We start from the raw sequence: 12,025 nt of genomic DNA, 5'->3' as shown, positions 1-12,025 counted from the left end.
TTGTAAGGCTCTCGCTGTCTATTTCACAGCCTACATTTTATGAACGCTCTCTGAAATTATTCATAAAAAGAGGCTATCACATGGCAGCCAGTGTTTGAGGCTCACAAAGGTGAGGCGAGAAAAGACTCAAGCAATCCTAATCTGCCTGCTGAAGACGGCCACTAATAATACGCTCCTTTATCTCCTTTGCTTAAACAGTGCATACCTTGAAGTTCACAAAAACGTGTGATTCTCATCGAGCTCTCCAAGCGCAACAGAGTGGAGAGAGGGAGAGAGAGAGAGAGAGCGAGAGAGAGAGAGAGAAAGAGCGAGCAAGAGAGAGAGAGAGAGGGAGGACATTTTCCTCTTCACATTCCTCACAGATTCAAGTCCAATTTGCTCTAAAAGTCCTCTGCATTAAGCCCGCATGCCAGGCTGATAGAATACAAAAACAGTCAAATGCCGTCCATCCCACCCTTGTTTTCCCTGATTATACTTGGCAGCCATCGTACATTGGCCATACAGAACTTAAGACACTACAAAATAGAGAAAAAAAATTCACTTGATTAATTCCCAATGAGCAGGTTAACCCTCTGCAAGAATGATTAAATTAATAAAAAGTTCTAAATATGGCTTCAAACCAAGCTGTTAAAAAAAAAAAAAAAAAAAAATTGATATACATGAATAAATAAATGTCCTAATGTTCTTTTAGCCTCAAAATTACTTTATAAAAATATTATATATATTTTCTCAGTATATAAAAATATATTCAATTAATATTGCCATCAATTAAAAAAAAAAAAAAAAAAAAAAACACACACACAATGACATACCATGAACACTATATAAATTAAAAGATAGGCCTACTTGAAGAATCATGGACTTCAGTTTGAACCTTCTGGAGAATTCTTTTTTAAAGTGTAGAATTATGTGAAAGGCTCGAATGTAATCACTCAAAGTGGTCTGGAACACAGTTTAAATGATTTAAAATTGCTTCTAAACATCTACTATAGACAATGCCATACATCAGAGGGTTGAGAGAGAGCGAGAAGCTGAACATTAATGGGCCGATATCTGTATGCACATTTTCTGCCCAATAGCTAGAGCTGAAAGGGCCCAGATGAAATCTGTGTGGTAAAGATGATATCATAGCATTGTGGTTGCACAGCAGTCTGGCAGACACATACCTCACTCTAGAGAGAGAGAAGAAAAAACAAAACTCTAAATAATATTTCTCCTTGCCTTTCCCATTTGAATATTCATCCCGTATCCACGTCCCCAGAAACTCTTCTAATCAGAGTCACTTCCCCTTTAATCACTGGGGCTGTAATTATGATTTGATAAAGCATTTTAACGCACTCTTCAGTGTCACTCACATATCTATGCTTGGAATACCGTATTAAGAGCTGTCAGCCCTTAAGGGGAGCACTTCCCAAACAGTGCTGATCCAAATATGGTAAACACGCCCATCAGCTCTAATTGAAATTATTACAGGTTTGAACATGCTAACGCTACAGCTAATGTTCCCCCTGAAATCGAGCAAGTCTAGCAGACTCAGCTAAGATTCCTCTACCTCCCTCTCATGTGCAGTAATTGTTTAACCCTGAGTGGAAGTGGATGAGTGCCTTTTTTCACCCTACGCCAAAAAAAAAAGAAAAAAAGAAAAGAGAAACAGGCCTGTGTAGCACTTTCCTATCCTGCTTTTCCCTTTCTAATTCAGTCCAACACAAGGCTTGAAGGAAAAGCCTCTCTGGTTCCATGTTCATCTTGGAAGAGCGAGCGCTCTAGGATGATCGTTGACCACAAGTTGATAATGATGACGATTTAATTAGAAGCCTCTCTCTGGTCTGGAGTCAGCCCAAACTCCTCCACCCTGCAGATGGAATAAATTTAGCAACAGTGAAGAAGAGTAGGGCCATCTTTTGCTCCTTTCTTCCATCGCTCCCTCCCCCTTCACAACTTCTCTTTCTTGTCATCTAAGTACCACCTCCAATCAGAGACAGAAAACATTCTTCCCCTCTGACACCACACCGCAAGTCGTTCATGCGCCATCATCGCTCAAGCTTGCATCCCCTAAGTGCGCATGCACCTCACCGCTCCCCAGTTACCAACATGTGGCACTCTGAAATATTAATACAATGCTTAAATAAAGTTTTAAGTAACACTCTAATAGTAGTAGAAGCTGCTAAAAATGATCCAGGAGGAGATAAGTGTTTTCAAGGTAACAGCAGGAGCAGCTCCCGGCTCTAGTACCAACTGGAACAAGGCGAAAAAGGCCTGGCTCTGGGACGACCAGTGTTGTGGAGAAAATGTCTTATTTGCATCCTGGCAGGTCTCGGGGGTTTAGTTTAGCCCTGTGTCATAGTTTCGGTTTCTTTCCTGCTAGAGAAACAGTGTGTGCTATGAGTGAGCTTTTTTCAGCTGCAGGCCCATGACGGAGCGCCGCAGGACGACATGCCCGCCGGTGGAAAAAGGCTGGTGGGGCTGTAAGCCTGCCAGGATCTTCCCTTTATTCCAGCTTCCCTCTCTTTTTGTGGAGTTCGTATGTTCCTAAACTCTGGCCTACGATGAGTGATTCAGAGTGATTTTTTGAGTGCCAGTGTGGGTATACTGATAGATGTCAAAGAGGCTCCAAAGATAGGCAGGGGAGGCATAACCGCAATATTCTCTCCATTATTTCAACAAATTTCTGCCATCCTATAAAATAAAATAAAAAGATCACTACATTACAGCCCTTTTGACACCACAACTACTCATAAGAAAAATTAGGGCTTAAATTATGTTCGTAGACCTTCCTGCCCAAAGATTTAACATGACAAACTAATGAAAAAGGGGGTAATTTTTTTTATTCAATTTCAATTTGTTTTCCTCTGCAAGAAAACATCCACTTTTTCCAGCCTGGTGTTTTCACTTTGGTGTGATTAATACATCCTGGCAAAGCCAAAAAGAGAGAGCGCGGAAGAGGAAAGACTTCACTTTCAACGTATAATAAATTACCTCAACAAAATGTGCAGCTTTTAAGCGTGTCCATACTTTAAATGTGAATTCTCAAGAAGATGAGATGTCTTTGCTTGCGTATGTATGGATGAGAACTGAGTGTGAAATCTACAGTGGGACTGAATTAAAACTACTTTAAAATTTTACCATTGAGGTTTAGCCACAATAACGAATGTTCATTAAATTTCACAGGCAAAAAAAGGTCCATTGTCTATTGTCAATTGTGTAGCGATGTATGAAGCACGGCTCCCATAGAAGTCACTTTCAAACCAAGAAGTGATGTGAAGAACTCGAAATCTGTGTTGGGAAATATTTCACCCTCAAGCGAAATTCCTGATTATATGGAATGGATTTCGTGTGGACTATTTTGCACATGAAAATTCACCAAACAATGGTGAACTGACCGCACCTTTAGAGTTTTCATGTCCACTATCTTAAAGCCAGTAGTGCCATGACCCCATGAATGATGAATGATCCCTATGGGATCTTCTGGAACCTTCTTCACTCCATACAGTTGCTCCCAGCTCTGCAGCTCTGAATTAAGACCAACATCATTAACTGCGTAGAGACCATTATCATATCATATCTTCACGTAGAGACCATTGAGACAAGCCACGCTCTAAACTGTGAAGGCTAGAATGGCAGATCAAGCTAACACGCACACACACAAACACTTATCACATCAGTTGCTGTCACCACTTGACCCATCATCAAAAGCTGTTCATGGACACATCCATAAAGATAGTCAAGGGCTTTCTCTCAATCTGTCTGTTTGCTGCTGCACTACATCTTATTACATTGGCAGTCAGGTAGCAGAGCCTTTTTCTTATTCAGAAAGAAAGAAAAGAGAGATGGAGATAAGTGTGAGGGAGGGAGGGAGAGAGAGAGAGAGAGAGAGAGAGAGAGAGAGAGAACACTTGTGGTTTGGTCTGCTGAAGCCATTTTCTTGTGACGCACATGTACACCGACGGCAGAAAGCCTTTAAAACTGCAAGCGGGTGCACATAATCGCAGAATAGGAAACAAAAGAGGCTGGTTTATAAAATACTTCAGTTGAACTACTGTCAGACACACAGCCACAGCATTCCTCCCTTCTCCTTACCAACCTCCTTTGTCACTTTAATTTGCTTCTGGCATTTTGCATCCTGAGTTTCCACACATACATACACACACACACACACAGAGAAACTGTGGGTGATGTGATTTTGGCATCAAATCTCCTGTTTTTTCCATAAAAATTTCCAGACTTTTAGATGTCCTATCAAAAAACATGCCTGCAATTAGCTCCAAGCTTCAGCATTTATTCATTCTAGAAGATTCTCATTAACACAAAAAACAAAGTCTAATTCATTACAAAACTGTTTAAGAAGATAGCAACAGGGTTTCTTTCACAAAACAGAAAAGTCCAGGGAATTCAAAGGCCCTTTTGTCTTAAGAGGAACTCAACTTCAGGGTGGATATTTCTTTTTAAAAATAATTTTGTGAGGGCTAAATCAAGCCTTCTATCCCGAACATGCTAGAATGAACAACTGATTGAAGTACATCAACTATATAAAATATATGTATATATAAAACATATTAAAATATGTATATCAAACATGTTAAACATTATATTATGGATATCATGTCATCATGGACTCACTTATTGTGGTTTGTGATCCATCACATAAGACAGACTTAAAGGAATCTGGAGCATCACATATTGACCTGCTTAATCACATGCGTACTATGAGAGTTAGGTAGAGGGCAATCTGCCAGCTTGATCTTACTGGCTCACATTTGATCTAATAGCAGAGCATTCAGAGTGGGCGGAGTCTTCTGCCAGGGGCTGCACAATCCCTTTGTAATGGAACACATAGCATTTTAGGATAATGATCAATTATTCTCTACCACGAAAGGCCAGGATTATCACAAATCTCGAACTAAATAGTGCCTAGCTCCCAACACTGTCCTGATTCCCTTAATCCGTGTTTGACAATGATTTAGCTAACACAGCACACTTTCACCATAAGATGATGTAATATGAAATTCCCATTGTGAAAGTGATAAATACTAGAATAAAAAGCTACTAAATTTGTTGTTTAATGGAGTTGCAGGCATGTAAGAGGGAATTACTGAGTCTCAAAAATGTAATGCTTATTATACTAAACTCAATACACATCATTCCTACCCCAATAAAGCATGATGAATTCATAGAGAACCTCTTATTAATAGAAAAAAATGAACAAGAAGCCTATGCAAAATCATAGTACTTTCCAGTTAAATTCTTGATGCCTATATAACAGTACAGCATCTGCAGACTTTTTTCAGCATCTACAATAAAAAAGTGACAAAGTCTACAAAGTCTAAGATAAAACACAACATCTACAAATCAGCAATATTTACTACTTTTATAAATTACATTATATATTAATGATAATTACTTATAAATGGAGGATGAAAGAGTTGAAGTAAAAATCGAAGGACAATTGCGAACAGCAAAGGACTAGTCCTAAACACAGAGTCCATATCAACAGATTTATTTTTATTATTTATTCATGCACCAATTAAAGGTTAAGCATGTGCCAAAGCCTGTGTGTCAGAGAGCAGCTGTAGTGAGCGAGAGGGAGAGAGCGGCCACAACAAGAAGGTTAAGGAAAAAGCAAACTAACTTTGTCTTGGAATGGTTTTGGCCAGGAGACAAGCTCTCCACAAAAGAGCACGGACTGGCATAAACATTTGTACAAAATTATAAGTGCATTTGGAGACGCATGCAGGAGTCAACCGCCTGCACACGGTTCCCTCCGCTCACTCTCTCCCAGCAAACCCTCCACCCCAGAGCGCGTGTGTGTATACAGGCTCCAAACCACTGCATTTTAATTACTGCCAGCAAGCACAGCAAACCCCTTTGAAATGGAAATGGCCTCAGAATCTTCCTCTGCACAGCAGAAATCATCTTCTGATTTGAAAAAGAAAAAAACAAACAATATGCTACACCACAGCCTAGACCTGATAATGCTGATTATAACCACCAATAAAGCCAGTGTCAACAACCTCACAGTCCCAGAGATCCCTAGCATTAAATCTACATATTCATGTGTGCTTATAAAAGAGCTAGGAGAGAGAACGATAGGAATTTTTTTTTATAATACAGAAGGCATATTTGTCATGCACCTAATTTCAAAGAAATGTAGGCTTTATGTGTCATGCAACACTAAGTTCGGGACATTTTGATTTAAGCAATAGTGTGTATTGATGGAACACATTCAAAGAGCAGCTCTATTATTGTGCTAGCACATCCTGTTATCAGGCAAATGCTGTGAGAAGATGAGGAAAAGAAAGCATTTAGTAATATTTTGGAGTGAAAAGCATCTATCTCTCCAGTTCCTTGTGCAGCATCAGGCCATAGGTGAACATGCATTTTCAGTGGAGGGCAAAAAAGCGTGGCCTTCGTTTACAAAGAGTGTCCAAGACTTCAAAGACGTCTTTAATTTTTTATCCTTGTGCCATTGCAACGTCTAGACCTGAGGTTGCAAAAGGGCAAACAACAAAATGTTGTAGAGAAAAAAGGCCTTTAGTCTGTCGCTGAAAGACACGGCACCTGTATTGGCATTTCACAAGGCCTCCTAAGCTATAGCTTCACTATCTTTTTTTCAGAAGCAAGACTGCAATTTGGGTGTGTTGTTAAGCCGCAGATAAGTATAGGTTGGATAATTTATACTTGCTCAGGAGGAAAGAAATACTTAAGACCTAATGTTAAAGGTCTTCACAAGACTACATATCTATTTATCTACTATCTGTCATTTGATTGTTACAGCTTTGATTTCATTTCGGTGCGTCCAGGGTCAGCATTCCTGCCTATGTAAATCATTAAATCATAGTAGATACTAGAAGCCCTGGGGATCTCGAACAGCTGTCAGCGTGCCATCTTCCTTGATGACAATGGATCTATCATTCTGCAGGAACGCGGTGGACGGCCGCGAGAAAAGACACTGCATGCACTTAAACATCAGCATGTGTATAATAATAAGCAGTTGCAAAAAGTACAGTCATTCAAGATCTGAATATCATCCACAAGAAAACACCACCTTCCTAGTGTCTTCCTTATTTCGCTAATTAGTAGACAAAACTTACTATAATTAAAAGTGCAGCAAAGCTTCAATAACACATTCCAGAAACTTGAGAGATTCTGCCACAAAAGGGGAAAAAAGCCTTCTAATAAACATGTTGCCATCGGTTTTGATCATTGTTGAAATATTCCACAGCAAATTAGCTAACACTTATAAAGACAGATGTCACAACATGTGCTGCCACATTTCCTCCTCATGCATTCCTCCCCTACGGCTGGCGTGCTGCTTACCTTTACCAGGCCTGCTGTTGTTTACCTCCAGTGTTGTTTATCATTAGGATTCAGCTGGCACTGTTCTAACCCCTCCAATACAAGACAGAACTATAGGCGACACTTACACCTGAGCATCTAACACAACCTCACAACTTGCTCTTTTCCACTAAATATGTTACTGTACACTGGGTTACGCATTACTGCACAACAAAAATAAAATTAACAAGAGTTAAAACAAGAGTATTCGTTTAATAAATTATTAGATGAAATATCATTTTGAAAGAATTGGCTCTGATAAGAACGTGATTGTTCATAAATAAACTGCTTGAGCTCAAAGAAATTATTCGCTACACTTCATCCTTTACTTTATCTTCAAGATACACATCCACTTAAGACGTATAAACAACATCTTTTCAAAGATTAAAGACATACTGCTTTACTAAAGTAGGAAGCGATAAGCAAGGCCAAATTAGGTCAATGAAAATGTAAATAATAAAACAGGCAATAAATAAAATGCCAAAGCTGTGTAAAACCACTGAAAACTGATTAAAACTCAAAATTACTGGTAGAGAAATCTGAGACAATATTTCTCAAGTACTAAAACATATGGCAGACAACCTCTAGAAACAACAGACTGTGGCACATGAAAGAGAATTATTCAAAGTTCATTTACTGTCCAGATTTTAGGACTGATAATGCATTCAACTGATGCCAGCTCTGCAATTAATGTTCCCAAGAAAGTAATCAAAAGTCCCTTTATAACAGAGAACATACTTAATTATAGCTAAACAACTGAACTTGTTATATCCTGCATGCACAGAAAAGTGATTCTCTCATTTCAAAATGATTTATATATGAAACACTGAGTATCAAATAAAGTGGTCTGATATCTTTTATGTATCTTAAAATTATATTTTGTACAAATTTATCTTAAAATAATTTTGTATGCATTTAAAGATTAAATGAAATGCGTTTTGATGGCATGAAATTACATTCACTCAGTCACTGCAAGGTATCATAATGACACTCCGCGAGTGTTTTAACGATTTAGAGCCTCATGATTCAATCCCTTAAACGATGAAATGCCTCAATTAAAAAATGCAAAACTATCATCACTGCATAATAATCTCTAATAAAATTGTATTAATCCGCATGAACTGTAAGAATGATTAGAGTATTAAAAAAAATTTTTTTTTTTAAAACCCTAGCCTACTTCACACACTACGTGTTAAAATACATATTCCAGCTGTCAAGTCTCAGAACATAAGATCTATTCAAAGACAAGTGAGGCATCGCAGAATAGAATACGGTCCAAATCTCTGAACTTACTGGCACCATAAGCGTTCGTCTGCGATCTGTCGGTATCTGCTCGCCGGATCCAGTTAGGAAATGCTCTTTACTTGCACAAAACCACAAGTTCCTCCCCAAATCCACGGGCAGAAAGTCCTGAAAAAAAAAAAAAACAACAACATCAACGGAGATCGTCATTTTCTCAAACGCTTTAATCTCAGCGAAAATGAAAGTGCATTTGTCTGTGAAATATAGTTATGAAACTGCGCAAAAACCTTCAATCATACTTAATTTCTGTCCATAAAGAAAGCATTTGGAAAATCCAGTCTGCATGAAAAATAGGCTTGCATGAATACTGCGTTTAAACTTGAAACAGCGAGCAGTGAAGTTAAACAAATAAAAATAAAAAACACGGATGCGTACTACATTTGTGAAGTTGTGTTAACACTAATAAAAGAGAAGGGATTTTTATAAATTCATTAGATTCTGTATTGGCAAATAACACATTTGATTCCTTTTTAAATCTCGATGAATTAATACAGGTGGCCACGGTCTGTCTTTTAAATGCATGACTTTAGAATAAGTAAATAAATGTAAGGGATATAGGTGAGTGAGACCCTTTCTCAAAGGCAGTGAATAAGTCTATCTCTATTGCGTGCAGCACATCCCTGTATAGCAATCAGGACAATGTGCTGAACTGGCAGTCTAATTATAAATGTTCCATTGGGCTCCAGTGCCATCTTACCTTATGAGGGAACAGCTAACAGCAACTGCTCAAAACAAAATGCCATTACGGGCTCAACTTCACCCCAACAGAGGGACAAGCCAAGGGGATTGTTTTTCAAACAGCCCCCTCTCACTTAATACAAGAATGTATTATTAGACACCCAGTTATTCTTACAGACTAGACACAATTTCAGGAGAGAAAAACTAGCAAAGTTAAGCTGTGTTTAATTAAGGTGTCAGGTTGCGTCCCTGACGAGAACAACAAAGCTTTTGTGTTTCTGCGAAAAGAAAAAAAGGAGGACAGCGTTTCGCTTTCTAGCGCCGGAAAAGTGTTTAACAAGAAGTAATTTATGTGTATTAATTTTTGTAATATTTTAAATGTCCCGTTTGACGTGTCTGAGGGGGCTTCAGGAGTTTTTAAAAACCAATACATTCCGTCATAGCCTACGTCGGCGTGTTGTGTTATGTTCCTTATTAAAATATTATCGCATCTCGTGCAGCAGTCGAAAAAAGGGCTTATCAGTGTGGTATGAGGGTCTACTTTTGGGAAACACCCATGAGATGATGGGCTATCGGTGTCCCACAGACTGAGTTCACACACATTGCGCTCCATTTGTCCTCTCATACCTCACCGCTCTGTTTCTGGAAATCTCAAAAGCATCATGTATAGCACGAAACTTTAAAAAGAGGCAGAAAAAGGATAATGCAAAGTGTAAATCGCGTATAACGGAAAATAAACGCTAAAATTATTTTACTGGATTTATTTTGAATAGAAATTCACTGTGAATGTAATTTTAAACTACTAGGTTATTTGATTTTTTGTGTAAAGTTTTTTTTTATTATTATTATTACACATAGCCTATCTGTTTGACGTTTTAAAACAGCGATAAGTAAGTTAACAAACGTTTTAATAAGCGCCATAATTTCTCAGATAAAATATCACACATTCTGATAAAATAAATAAGAAATAATTCCCGGAGTTCACTTACTTTCAGTCTGAATGCAGTGTATATCAGAGCACCTGGAAGATTAAAAGGAGTCTGCTTGTCCAAGTTGCTTATTGTCTCTAAATGGTTCAGCTTTAGATGAGGACATTTTAATTTATGGCTTATGCATTCTTCAAAGGTCAATATGCCTGACCTCGAGCGAAAGTTGAGAAACAATTCCCATGCTCGCTTAGAGAACAATTTTGCCTTCAAACATTATTATTATTTTATTTTTTTAAACTACCTGCTTAGCTATCTCTCGCGGGCTGGAAGGGTGTCTGATCTTAAAAATCACAAAGCATGTCCAGTTTTTAATAGAGAGAAAGTTAAAACGACGTCGAATAGGATACTTGCCAGTACCACCTAGCAGCGCTTCTCCCGTTATTGTCAATGAATAGTACCGCTCTGTGGACAAAAGTGAAATTACCTCCGGTGTAGTGAACTTATCCGCCGTCCGGATGACAACTACATGATATCTATTACTCAGAAATAAAACTAATTAAATAGCACTGCACCTGGAGTTATTATCATACGTACATTGTTAGAAATGTACCTGCGCATCATTGTTTCCTTTCGGCGCGTGCGTTTGTGAGCAGGCTATAGCCTACACTACAATAGTTCAATAGCGGACAATGAAGTACAAACAAAACATTATAACTGCTGGGAGAACATACAAGAACCGCTTGGGTGATGTCTGTTTAACTTTATTCTGTTAGTCGACAAGATTTTTGCGTTTTTTTGTTAAGAAATAAGCTCTTAATCGTTCCTCGTCATCGGTCTACGGAGTAGGCTATCATGCGTCACTCTTCGTTGAAAATTACCGTTTAGACAAATATCAATCCTGGACAAGCAAACCCTTTCAAATAGTTTGGACACTTACTGTAAAGCTTCTGTAAATAACACGTGTGAATGTATCGATACGGTAGCTGCGGTGTTACGACGCCGAAGAGACTATAAACACACATGACGAAAGACACGAAATCACGGACGACAGGTTATCAATGATAAAAGTTTACCTTGATGTGAGCAGGGTACCAAAACAAGCGTTCGTCTTCGCCGTATCCCGTTATTGGTTTTGAAACAGGTTAAAGATAATGAACACTGGAGTGTAGAAGCAAAGAAAGAAGAAAACTGAAGTGTGTCGCTTCCACTGACCGTAGAGGGAATCCCGCTTTGGCTGTATGAAGTTGAACTGTCAAAACTGCTGAGAGCAGTTGCAAGTATATTTATCGCGATTTCCTCTCTACTCTAAAACAGAAGCGACAGAAGACGATGGTTACTGCTGTCAATCTTGGCAATCAATGCAAGCGGCCATGTCGCAAGTATTCAAAGCATTTCCCGTCGTGCAACATCAGAAAGTGAGTGGCCAGGGCATTGATCTGAGGAAAGAGGCAGGGCTCCCCCTCCCAGACAACACATGAGAGAGAGAGAGAGAGAGAGAGAGAGAGAGAGAGAGAGAGAGAGAGAGAGAGAGAGAGGTGGGGTAGAATAGTGTATTGTGAGGTGGAAAAAGAACTCAGGTGATGTACATTTTCAAATGTCAGGATATTGTTGTTAGCCATATAAAATTTCGCATTAAAAACATTTGTAAATATTCACGCGTCAAGTCATCTGTTAGAGTTATAGCTATAGCTATTTAAAAATAAATGGGTTATAAATTAAAACTCATTTGCATTTGCAACGACCATAGTGCTGATTAGGAAAAAGCTTAGGCTACTATCTCTATA

The 12,025-nt window shown here is 38.6% G+C and overlaps 1 protein-coding gene across 22 annotated transcripts in view; it reads right to left on the bottom strand.

Annotated features, from left to right (window-relative positions):
- The window catches only part of sox6 (SRY-box transcription factor 6), a 150,689-nt gene extending 138,998 nt beyond the window's left edge, over nucleotides 1-11,691 (bottom strand). For 3 of the 22 annotated variants that reach the window (XM_084109506.1, XM_084109488.1, XM_084109491.1), the window contains exons 1-2: nucleotides 11,315-11,658; nucleotides 8,626-8,742 (exon numbers count right to left, since the gene is read on the bottom strand). The gene's annotated coding sequence lies outside the window, so the exon portion shown is untranslated. Of the gene's footprint in view, nucleotides 1-8,625; nucleotides 8,743-9,331; nucleotides 9,446-10,301; nucleotides 11,129-11,314 lie in introns of those variants that run through there. The other 19 variants (XM_084109487.1, XM_084109495.1, XM_084109502.1 and 16 more) reach the window with 12 other exon arrangements.
- Between the last annotated feature and the right edge of the window lie 334 nt (nucleotides 11,692-12,025).

Source organism: Abramis brama (assembly GCF_963993115.1).
Source record: "Abramis brama genome assembly, chromosome: 3".
Classification (NCBI taxonomy): domain Eukaryota; kingdom Metazoa; phylum Chordata; class Actinopteri; order Cypriniformes; family Leuciscidae; genus Abramis; species Abramis brama.
The sequence above is the reverse complement of the archived record's forward strand: the minus strand, read 5'-3'. Positions and strand labels throughout refer to the sequence as shown.